Source organism: Electrona antarctica (assembly GCF_951216825.1).
Source record: "Electrona antarctica genome assembly, contig: scaffold_96, whole genome shotgun sequence".
NCBI lineage: Eukaryota > Metazoa > Chordata > Actinopteri > Myctophiformes > Myctophidae > Electrona > Electrona antarctica.
In genome coordinates this window covers 353,499-363,772 of record NW_027637920.1, presented here as the reverse complement: position 1 = coordinate 363,772, position 10,274 = coordinate 353,499, and the positions used below count along the sequence as shown (strand labels likewise).

Genomic DNA, 10,274 nt, shown 5'->3' with positions numbered 1-10,274 from the left:
AGAGCACAATGAGGGTTAGGGGGACTGGTTGTGATATTGAGATAGCATGAAATTCACATGTGGACAGAGAAAGATGAGAGAGATTTAAGACACGGAAATTCCATTTGGGGGACATTAGTAGTCCTGTACCACCCCCTGCACCTGTTGGGCGAGGGGTGTGGGTGAACTTGTGAGAAACAGAGAGGGCGGCCGGGGTTGCAGTGTTGTCTGGGGTAATCCAGGTTTCAGTCAGAGCAAGGAAATGCAGAGACTTGAGGGAGGTGTGGCCTGAAATGAATTCAGGCATTTTCTTCTTGGTAGCTGCGTGGCAGTTCCAGAGGCCTCCCTCCACCACAATGTGGTGACTGGGTGAACGAGCTGGATAGATGAGATTTGAGGGATTTCTGAGACGGGAGAAGTAGTGACTAGGACGGCATGAGGAGGCCAGTATGGGGATGGTGGGAAAACACATTGTACACAGATAAAAATAGGTAATATATACAGTGGTAGTAATAATCCCTAAAATAGTCGTAATAGTGATAATAATAATAATAATAATAATAATAATAGAAATAACAATAATAGGTAGTGAAAAAAGGATGATACAAAACCCTGGGAGGTGGCCTCCTTCGCTGGATGTGTCTGGATGTCCTGGTCTTTTAGCTTGGGCACTAGGCTATAATAGTTAGCCTGTGTGAGTTTGTTCGATAAGGATCGAGATTTGACCAGCCGTGAGCCAGAGTCTAGTGTGGAGGAACAGGGTAGGAAAGGAAAGGAAAGGAACTCAGAAAGCTCAGAGAAGTTTGAAGAGAAAGACAGACAGAAAGAGTGAGTGACCGAAAAAAGTGAACGATAAACAGATGTAGATGATATTAAAATAGAAAGAAAGACAGTGAGTTAAAGACAACCAGAAGGAGTGAATGAGAAATATTGAGAAGAAAGACAGTACAGATACAAGTTCGGAGTATGCTCCCACCTACTGTAACCAATTGCAGATATAACAAGCAGATATCAGGATTCTGCTGTTAGGTCCTGTCACACCGTCAGTCTGAATGTACTGGTATTTCATTCCACGTATATAATGCATGGTTTAAGTTCAGTCATGTTTTTATTTTATTGTATACAGCACCCTCTAGTGGTGAGTTTGTCAGTTATATAAGCACAGTTCACCCATGTGTTTTTCAGTAGTAGCCAAGCTGAGCTAGAGTACACATCACCTCCATTCATCGTGTGTGAATCTCTGTGAAACATATGTATCTGTCTAGTTGGCACCTCTGCAAACGAGGACAGAATACTGAAGGTGGTTTGATTTGAGGCAGATATAAGTGGAGCTACTGTCTAAGCGCTCTTGAAAACAAAAGGTATGCAACGACCAAGGCTGTTTTGATTAGCCAATTAATGACAGATGTAGTCACTAAGACCACAAATGTCCCAAGAAACTAGCTAGCCTAGCCACCGAGTTTGCTGCGCTCTGGGAGAACAGAGCACCTGTTTTGATTAGGGGTGGAATGGTGCTCGTTTGAACCACGGCTAGCTTCCTCGATACGACCTGTTGTATAATGTAAATTATTTTAATTTTAATGGCCACTAAATTAACAGCCTATAGAGCGTTGCAGTCCCGCCCTCTTTCATGACAACGCCAGGCCCAGTCCCGCCCCCTTTCATGACGACGCCAGGCCCAGTCCCGCCCCCTTTCATGATGACGCCAGGCCCAGTCCCGCCCCCTTTCATGACGACGCCAGGCGCAGGAAATAGTTCCCAATGCATTTCCCCTCATAGACATTTCAAAAAAGTATTTATTTAAAGACCTTAAGTGTTGAAAGAAGCCAACTCGAGTCGTGACAAATCATGACAACAAACACAATATTTTGGACCAAACAAATAATAAAATAAAAGAAGAAAAACAGCAACAAAAGTGTTGTAACCTGACGTTTTTTTCTTCTGTCTAACAACTGGAGTTGGCTTTGTACGGCGCTTAAAAGGTCTTTAAATCCTAAATCCATTTTATTCAAAAATCCAAATCAAATCCATCTAAAATCCATTTTAGGACGAGATAAATGGAACTAAATGGAAAGTAAATGAAAACTAAACTATGAGGACTAAAACAAAGACTAAATATACTGACAATTTCGTCAACAAATAAAAACTGGACTAAAATGTTATGAAGGGACTAGTGGACAAGAGATCCAGTATAAGTCATTTTACACTTGGTTGCATGCTGAAAATAGACAATCTGCTATTTTAAGTGTAAAAACAGTCATTACGACGGAATCAAGGCCCGCCAAAATACATTTGTAAAAAAATGTTATGATATGTAGACGACTAAAACTAGATTAACCACTAAAACATTCCAGGTGACTAAAATGTGACTAAAACTAAATGAAAACTATTGAAGAGACTATGACTGAAACTAAAATAAAATTTGCTGCCAAAAAACAACTGTCTATACATTTGAAGCAGAAAAACAACAGTTTGTTGTCTATACCTTTGAAGCAGAAAAACAACAGTTTGTTGTCTATACCTTTGAAGCAGAAAAACAACAGTTTGTTGTCTATACCTTTGAAGCAGAAAAACAACAGTTTGTTGTCTATACCTTTGAAGCAGAAAAACAACAGTTTGTTGTCTATAGAATATAGACTATAGACTATAGACTCTATACATTTGAAGCAGAAAAACAACAGTTTGTTGTCTATAGACTATAGACTATAGACTATAGACTCTATACCTTTGAAGCAGAAAAACAACTGTTTGTTGTCTATAGACTATAGACTATAGACTCTATACCTTTGATGCAGAAATGGTATTTTTCATTTTATTTTCCTTTTCGAGGGGTTTAATTAAAGGGTCTTTAGAAGTCCTCACTTCATCAACCAATGATTAGCTGAGGTGACCCATCACTAATGCACCAACTGCCCTCTTGTGGCTCGGCGGTGCAATAACACCACCATGTAAGCATATAATATTCAGCATACAATTTCCATCCATCCATCCATCCATCCATCTTCAACCGCTTATCCAAAGCAAAGCAAAGTTACTATATTTACCAAGGGTATCTGGGCTAAGCTCAATAACTTGTTTCCAGCCAGGCCCTGCTCATAGAACATTTCATGGTAGTGGTTCAATGCCTTGCTCAAGGGCACTTCAGCGGTGGTAATTTTTAACGTGTCGGACCGCTGGTTCGAACTGTCGACCTTCCGGTAAATCCTTAGTCGGGTCGCGGGGGCAACAGCTCCACCAGAGTGCTCCAGACTTCCCTCTCCAGAGCAACATTAGTGACTTCCTCCTGGGGGATTCCGAGACGTTCCAAGGCCAGTGAGTCGATGTGTTTCCTCCAACTGCGCCTTGGTCTGCCCCGGGGTCTCCTCCCAGTGGGACGTGCGTCGAGGACCTCGGGAGGCGCCCGAGAGGCAACCTAACCAGATGCCCGAACCACCTCAGCTGACTCCAGGCGAAGGAGCAGCGGTTCTACTCCGAGTCTCTCTCGTGTGACTGAACTTCTCACCCTATCTCTAAGGGAGATGCCAGCCACCCGTCGAAGAAAACTCATTTCTGCCGCTTGTATTTGCGCATACAATTTACAATTTAGGCATTTAGCAGACGCTCTTAATCCAGAGCGATTTACATTAAGCAAGAACAAAAAGCATGGGAATACATCACATAAAAAAAAAGCATTTATCATGAAACATGCGTAAACTAATAACGTAACAGTGGAATATCTATATAATGAAACTATACATATAAACTATACATATAAACTATACTATGCTATACATATGTACTATGACGTGCTGACTACATACAATGCAAATATGCAATTATAGTGCTGTCTACATAACATGCTAAAAGTCTGTATCAAATGCTATCTAAGTCTACCGAAATGCTATCTAAGGGGACATGAATCATATAGAGCATAGCAGTGGGCGTGGCTTTCTGAAAACTCATTTTTCCCGAAAATATTTTTTACAAAAATATGAATGTTAATTATGTTAAGTAATATGTCTACATTTAATAAATACCATTTATTTAGTGTTTTCCGAGCTCGTTAATTTTTATTGATAACGATCACCTTATCAATCAGGCTTATCGAGGCGGGTCCTTATCGATAGTTATTTTGATAGTGCTGGTTGGCATTTATTTCTTGATCGCCTCTGTGACGCTCTATGGCAGCGGTTCTCAACCAGTCCAGTTGGTAACCAAATGGACCCTTATAGATCTTTAAAGGGGAAGGTCTATAAAGCAGCTCTAAGGTATATTAATGAGTGGTATTGCCCTTTAACTCCTGAGAGCGTAAATAAATTACGTTAACGATTTATATTTATAAATGTTTAATAAGATGTTTAACTTACAGCAAATTACTTCAGTACAAATTATTTTATATAAACAGAGCAACTAACTTGAATCTCAGTACAAATTGAATAAATTGCTGCTACTTGTTTCACAAGATAGTATTATACCAAAGTGTTAATGTAACACAGCTCTGTTCACACCTTTATTTAATTTATATCCAATAGTTATTTGTAAATACATTGTTTTATCTTGATTGTCTTGTTCCACTTCTGCTTTGGCAATGTAAACGTTTTCTCATACCAATAAAGCTCATTGGAATTGAATTGAATTGTGAGTGCAGTACAACGTGCCGCCGCCAGGGAGAGCATAGAGTCAGTGTGAGTGCAGTACCACGTGCCACCGCCAGGGGGAGCATAGAGTCAGTGTGGGTGCAGTACACCGTGCCGCCGCCAGGGGGAACATAGAGTCAGTGTGGGTGCAGTACACCGTGCCGCCGCCAGGTGGAACATAGAGTCAGTGTGGGTGCAGTACACCGTGCCGCCGCCAGGGGGAACATAGAGTCAGTGTGGGTGCAGTACACCGTGCCGCCGCCAGGGGGAGCATAGAGTCAGTGCAGCCCCAACATGGCGCAGGCCTAGTGGAGCAGTGATGGCTGCGGCGGCTCAGCAACCACAACAACAGCACGGCGGCGCTCAGGGACCCCCCCCCGGGGGTCCGGGCGGCGGCGGACCCCCCGCGCAGGGCGGCGGACCCCCCAGCGGAGGAGCAGCGGGGGGGTCCGCGGGGCTGCCCGCCCCGCTGCCCGGCCTGCAGGGCCCCGAGGCCAGCGCGCTGCACGGCAAGATAAAGAACTCCATCTGGTAGATACACTGTGTGTGTGTGTGTGTGTGTGTGTGTGTGTGTGTGTGTACGTTAGCATGGAAGCTGCTGTTTATTTGTGTTGCTGCACAAAGCCCACACACACGCACACACACACACACACACGCGCACCCACACACACACACACACACACACACACACACACACACACACACACACACACACGCCCCTAAATAACGCTAGGTCACGTGAGCTTTGCCAATAAATACAAAAAAAACAGCGTGATCGACACATAGTGTTGTTATTGATCCGTTGATCAGGACGTGTGTGTGCGTGTGTCTTCTTACGTTAAGGTGTGTGTGTGTGTGTGTGTGTGTGTCTTCTATCGTTAAGGTGTGTGTGTCACTGTGTGTGTGCTATATCGTAAAGGTGTGTGTGTGTGTGCTATATCGCTAAGGTGTGTGTGTGTGTGTGTGTGTGTGTGTGTGTGTGTGTGTGTGTGTGTGTGTGTTACAGTAACATTGACATCAGACAGAGCAAGGGCTGTATAGCCCTGGTGATTGACAGCTGTCACTCACACTATGAATGTAGCTTATTAATGATTGATTGATTTAGTGTGTAGCTGATCATGTAGGCTAATCAACATCAGCATCTTCTCACACACACACACACACACACACACACACACACACACACACACACACACACACACACACACACACACACACACACACACACACACACCAGGTGCATCAACACAAGGCTTACATGTCTGTCACAACATGAGAGAGGGAGAGAGAGAGGGAGAGAGAGGGAGAGAGAGAGAGACAGAGAGAGGGAGAGAGAGAGAGACAGAGAGGGAGAGAGAGACAGAGAGAGAGAGGGAGAGACAGAGAGGGAGAGAGAGACAGAGAGAGAGAGAGAGAGAGAGAGGGAGAGGGAGAGAGGGAGAGGGAGAGAGGGAGAGAGAGGGGGAGGGAGAGGGGGAGAGGGAGAGGGAGAGAGATAACTGTTGACTGTTATACTATCATCATGCTGTCTATTCGCTGTATACTAGCCTAGCATCTATGTAGCATCTATGTAGCATCTATCTATGGCATCATCATCATTTATCTATGTAGCATCTATGTAGCATCTCACTGTAGTGTATACTAGCCTAGCATCTATGTAGCATCTCAGGGATCTCCATATATGGGAATAACAGGGATTATATTAGGGTATCAGCTGATACCTTTTTTATGGACCCTTTTTCCTGTATTTCCTTTTTTTAATTCACGTTTTCAGGCGTTCAATGTGTGCCAGGTGGGCGGGGCCTAAGGCCCCATTTAGGGTCCAGGTGGGCGGGGCCTCAGGCCCCATTTAGGGTCCAGGTGGGCGGGGCCTCGGGCCCCATTCAGGGTCCAGGTGGGCGGGGCCTCAGGCCCCATTTAGGGTCCAGGTGGGCGGGGCCTCGGGCCCCATTTAGGGTCCAGGTGGGCGGGGCAGAATGTGTCTCTGATGTCTTGGTACAGTGGACAGACAGTATGTGTCTCTGATGTCTTGGTACAGTGGACAGACAGTATGTGTCTCTGATGTCTTGGTACAGTGGACAGACAGTATGTGTCTCTGAGGTCTTGGTACAGTGGACAGACAGTATATGTCTCTGATGTCTTGGTACAGTGGACAGACAGTATGTGTCTCTGATGTCTTGGTACAGTGGACAGTATGTGTCTCTGATGTCTTGGTACAGTGGACAGTATGTGTCTCTGATGTCTTGGTACAGTGGACAGTGTGTGTCTCTGATGTCTTGGTACAGTGGACAGACAGTATGTGTCTCTGATGTCTTGGTACAGTGGACAGTATGTGTCTCTGATGTCTTGGTACAGTGGACAGACAGTATGTGTCTCTGATGTCTTGGTACAGTGGACAGTATGTGTCTCTGATGTCTTGGTACAGTGGACAGTGTGTGCCTCTGATGTCTTGGTACAGTGGACAGACAGTATGTGTCTCTGATGTCTTGGTACAGTGGACAGACAGTATGTGTCTCTGATGTCTTGGTACAGTGGACAGTATGTGTCTCTGATGTCTTGGTACAGTGGACAGACAGTATGTGTCTCTGATGTCTTGGTACAGTGGACATACAGTATGTGTCTATGATGTCTTGGTACAGTGGACAGTATGTGTATCTGATGTCTTGGTACAGTGGACAGTATGTGTCTCTGATGTCTTGGTACAGTGGACAGTATGTGTCTCTGATGTCTTGGTACAGTGGACAGACAGTATGTGTCTCTGATGTCTTGGTAGAGTGGACAGTATGTGTCTCTGATGTCTTGGTACAGTGGACAGACAGTATGTGTCTCTGATGTCTTGGTACAGTGGACAGTATGTGTCTCTGATGTCTTGGTACAGTGGACAGTATGTGTCTCTGATGTCTTGGCACAGTGGACAGTATGTGTCTCTGATGTCTTGGTACAGTGGACAGACAGTATGTGTCTCTGATGTCTTGGTACAGTGGACATACAGTATGTGTCTCTGATGTCTTGGCACAGTGGACAGTATGTGTCTATGATGTCTTGGTACAGTGGACAGTATGTGTATCTGATGTCTTGGTACAGTGGACAGTATGTGTCTCTGATGTCTTGGTACAGTGGACAGTGTGTGTCTCTGATGTCTTGGTACAGTGGACAGACAGTATGTGTCTCTAAAGTCTTGGTACAGTGGACAGTATGTGTCTCTGATGTCTTGGTACAGTGGACAGACAGTATGTGTCTCTGATGTCTTGGTAGAGTGGACAGTATGTGTCTCTGATGTCTTGGTACAGTGGACAGACAGTGTGTCTCTGATGTCTTGGTACAGTGGACAGACAGTAGGTGTGTCTGTCTTGGCACAGTGGACATTATGTGTCTCTGATGTCTTGGTACAGTGGACAGACAGACAGTATGTGTCTCTGATGTCTTGGTACAGTGGACAGTATGTGTCTCTGATGTCTTGGTACAGTGGACAGACAGTATGTCTCTGATGTCTTGGTACAGTGGACAGTATGTGTCTCTGATGTCTTGGTACAGTGGACAGTATGTGTCTCTGATGTCTTGGTACAGTGGACAGACAGTATGTGTCTCTAAAGTCTTGGTACAGTGGACAGTATGTGTCTCTGATGTCTTGGTACAGTGGACAGACAGTATGTGTCTCTGATGTCTTGGTAGAGTGGACAGTATGTGTCTCTGATGTCTTGGTACAGTGGACAGACAGTGTGTCTCTGATGTCTTGGTACAGTGGACAGACAGTAGGTGTGTCTGTCTTGGCACAGTTGACATTTTGTGTCTCTGATGTCTTGGTACAGTGGACAGACAGACAGTATGTGTCTCTGATGTCTTGGTACAGTGGACAGTATGTGTCTCTGATGTCTTGGTACAGTGGACAGACAGTATGTCTCTGATGTCTTGGTACAGTGGACAGTATGTGTCTCTGATGTCTTGGTACAGTGGACAGTATGTGTTGCTGATGTCTTGGTACAGTGGACAGTATGTGTCTCTGATGTCTTGGTACAGTGGACAGTATGTGTCTCTGATGTCTTGGTACAGTGGACAGTATGTGTCTCTGATGTCTTGGTACAGTGGACAGTATGTGTCTGATGTCTTGGTACAGTGGACAGTATGTGTCTATGATGTCTTGGTACAGTGGACAGTATGTGTCTCTGATGTCTTGGTACAGTGAACAGTATGTGTCTCTGATGTCTTGGTACAGTGGACAGACAGTATGTGTCTCTGATGTCTTGGTACAGTGGACAGTATGTGTCTCTGATGTCTTGGTACAGTGGACAGTATGTGTATCTGATGTCTTGGTACAGTGGACAGTATGTGTCTCTGATGTCTTGGTACAGTGGACAGACAGTATGTGTCTCTGATGTCTTGGTACAGTGGACAGTATGTGTCTATGATGTCTTGGTACAGTGGACAGACAGTATGTGTCTCTGATGTCTTGGTACAGTGGACAGTATGTGTCTGATGTCTTGGTACAGTGGACAGTATGTGTCTCTGATGTCTTGGTACAGTGGACAGTATGTGTCTCTGATGTCTTGGTACAGTGGACAGTATGTGTCTCTGATGTCTTGGTACAGTGGACAGTATGTGTCTCTGATGTCTTGGTACAGTGGACAGACAGTATGTGTCTCTGATGTCTTGGTACAGTGGACAGTATGTGTCTCTGATGTCTTGGTACAGTGGACAGACAGTATGTGTCTCTGATGTCTTGGTACAGTGGACAGTATGTGTCTCTGATGTCTTGGTACAGTGGACAGACAGTGTGTCTCTGATGTCTTGGTACAGTGGACAGTATGTGTCTATGATGTATTGGTACAGTGGACAGTATGTGTCTCTGATGTCTTGGTACAGTGGACAGTATGTGTCTCTGATGTCTTGGTACAGGTGAACACATTTATGTACATGTTACTATTTTATTACTACAGGTGAAAACTTAGTGGACTAAGTTGACAAATTAACTTGCGATTAAATTGTGACACACACACACACACACACACACACACACACACACACACACACACACACACACACACACACACACACACACACACACACACACACACACACACCACAAGCCTCTGGGACAGTTTCTAGTTGTTGTTGTCTTCTGGATGATTTAACTTTTCCGTCTGTTTTTTGTTTTGTTTCAGCAAATCTGTACAATCAAAAGTGGAAAACATATTGGTAAGTAATCAATTATTATTGAGAGACAGACAGCTGAGAGACAGACAGACAGACAGACAGACAGACAGACAAGATGTGATACTGATGAAACACAATGTTTTCTCTTTACAGCAAGATGTTGAGAAGTTTACAGACATCGAAAAACTCTACCTCTACCTTAAGTTGCCTTCTGGTCCATCAGGCAACGACAAGAGGTAACATTAGCTTCTGGTCCAACAAGAGGTAGCGTTTATATTTATATTAACTTCTGGTCCAACTAGAGGTAACGTTTATATTTATATTAACTTCTGGTCCAACTAGAGGTAGCGTTTATATTTATATTAACTTCTGGTCCAACTAGAGGTAACGTTTATATTTATATTAACTTCTGGTTCAACTAGAGGTAATGTTTATATTGATATTAGCGCTAAAACTACAACATGACGTCACTGAGCCGCGCTAAAACTACAATATGACGTCACTGAGCTGCACTAAAACTACAATATG

At 44.1% G+C, this 10,274-nt stretch overlaps 1 protein-coding gene across 1 annotated transcript in view; it reads left to right on the top strand.

The window, feature by feature from the left end:
• The first annotated feature begins 5,000 nt into the window (after nucleotides 1-5,000).
• The window catches only part of LOC306918561 (DNA-binding protein RFX7-like), a 57,967-nt gene continuing 52,693 nt past the window's right edge, over nucleotides 5,001-10,274 (top strand). The window contains 3 exon segments of the mRNA XM_079531458.1: nucleotides 5,001-5,126; nucleotides 9,755-9,788; nucleotides 9,900-9,982. The gene's annotated coding sequence lies outside the window, so the exon portion shown is untranslated.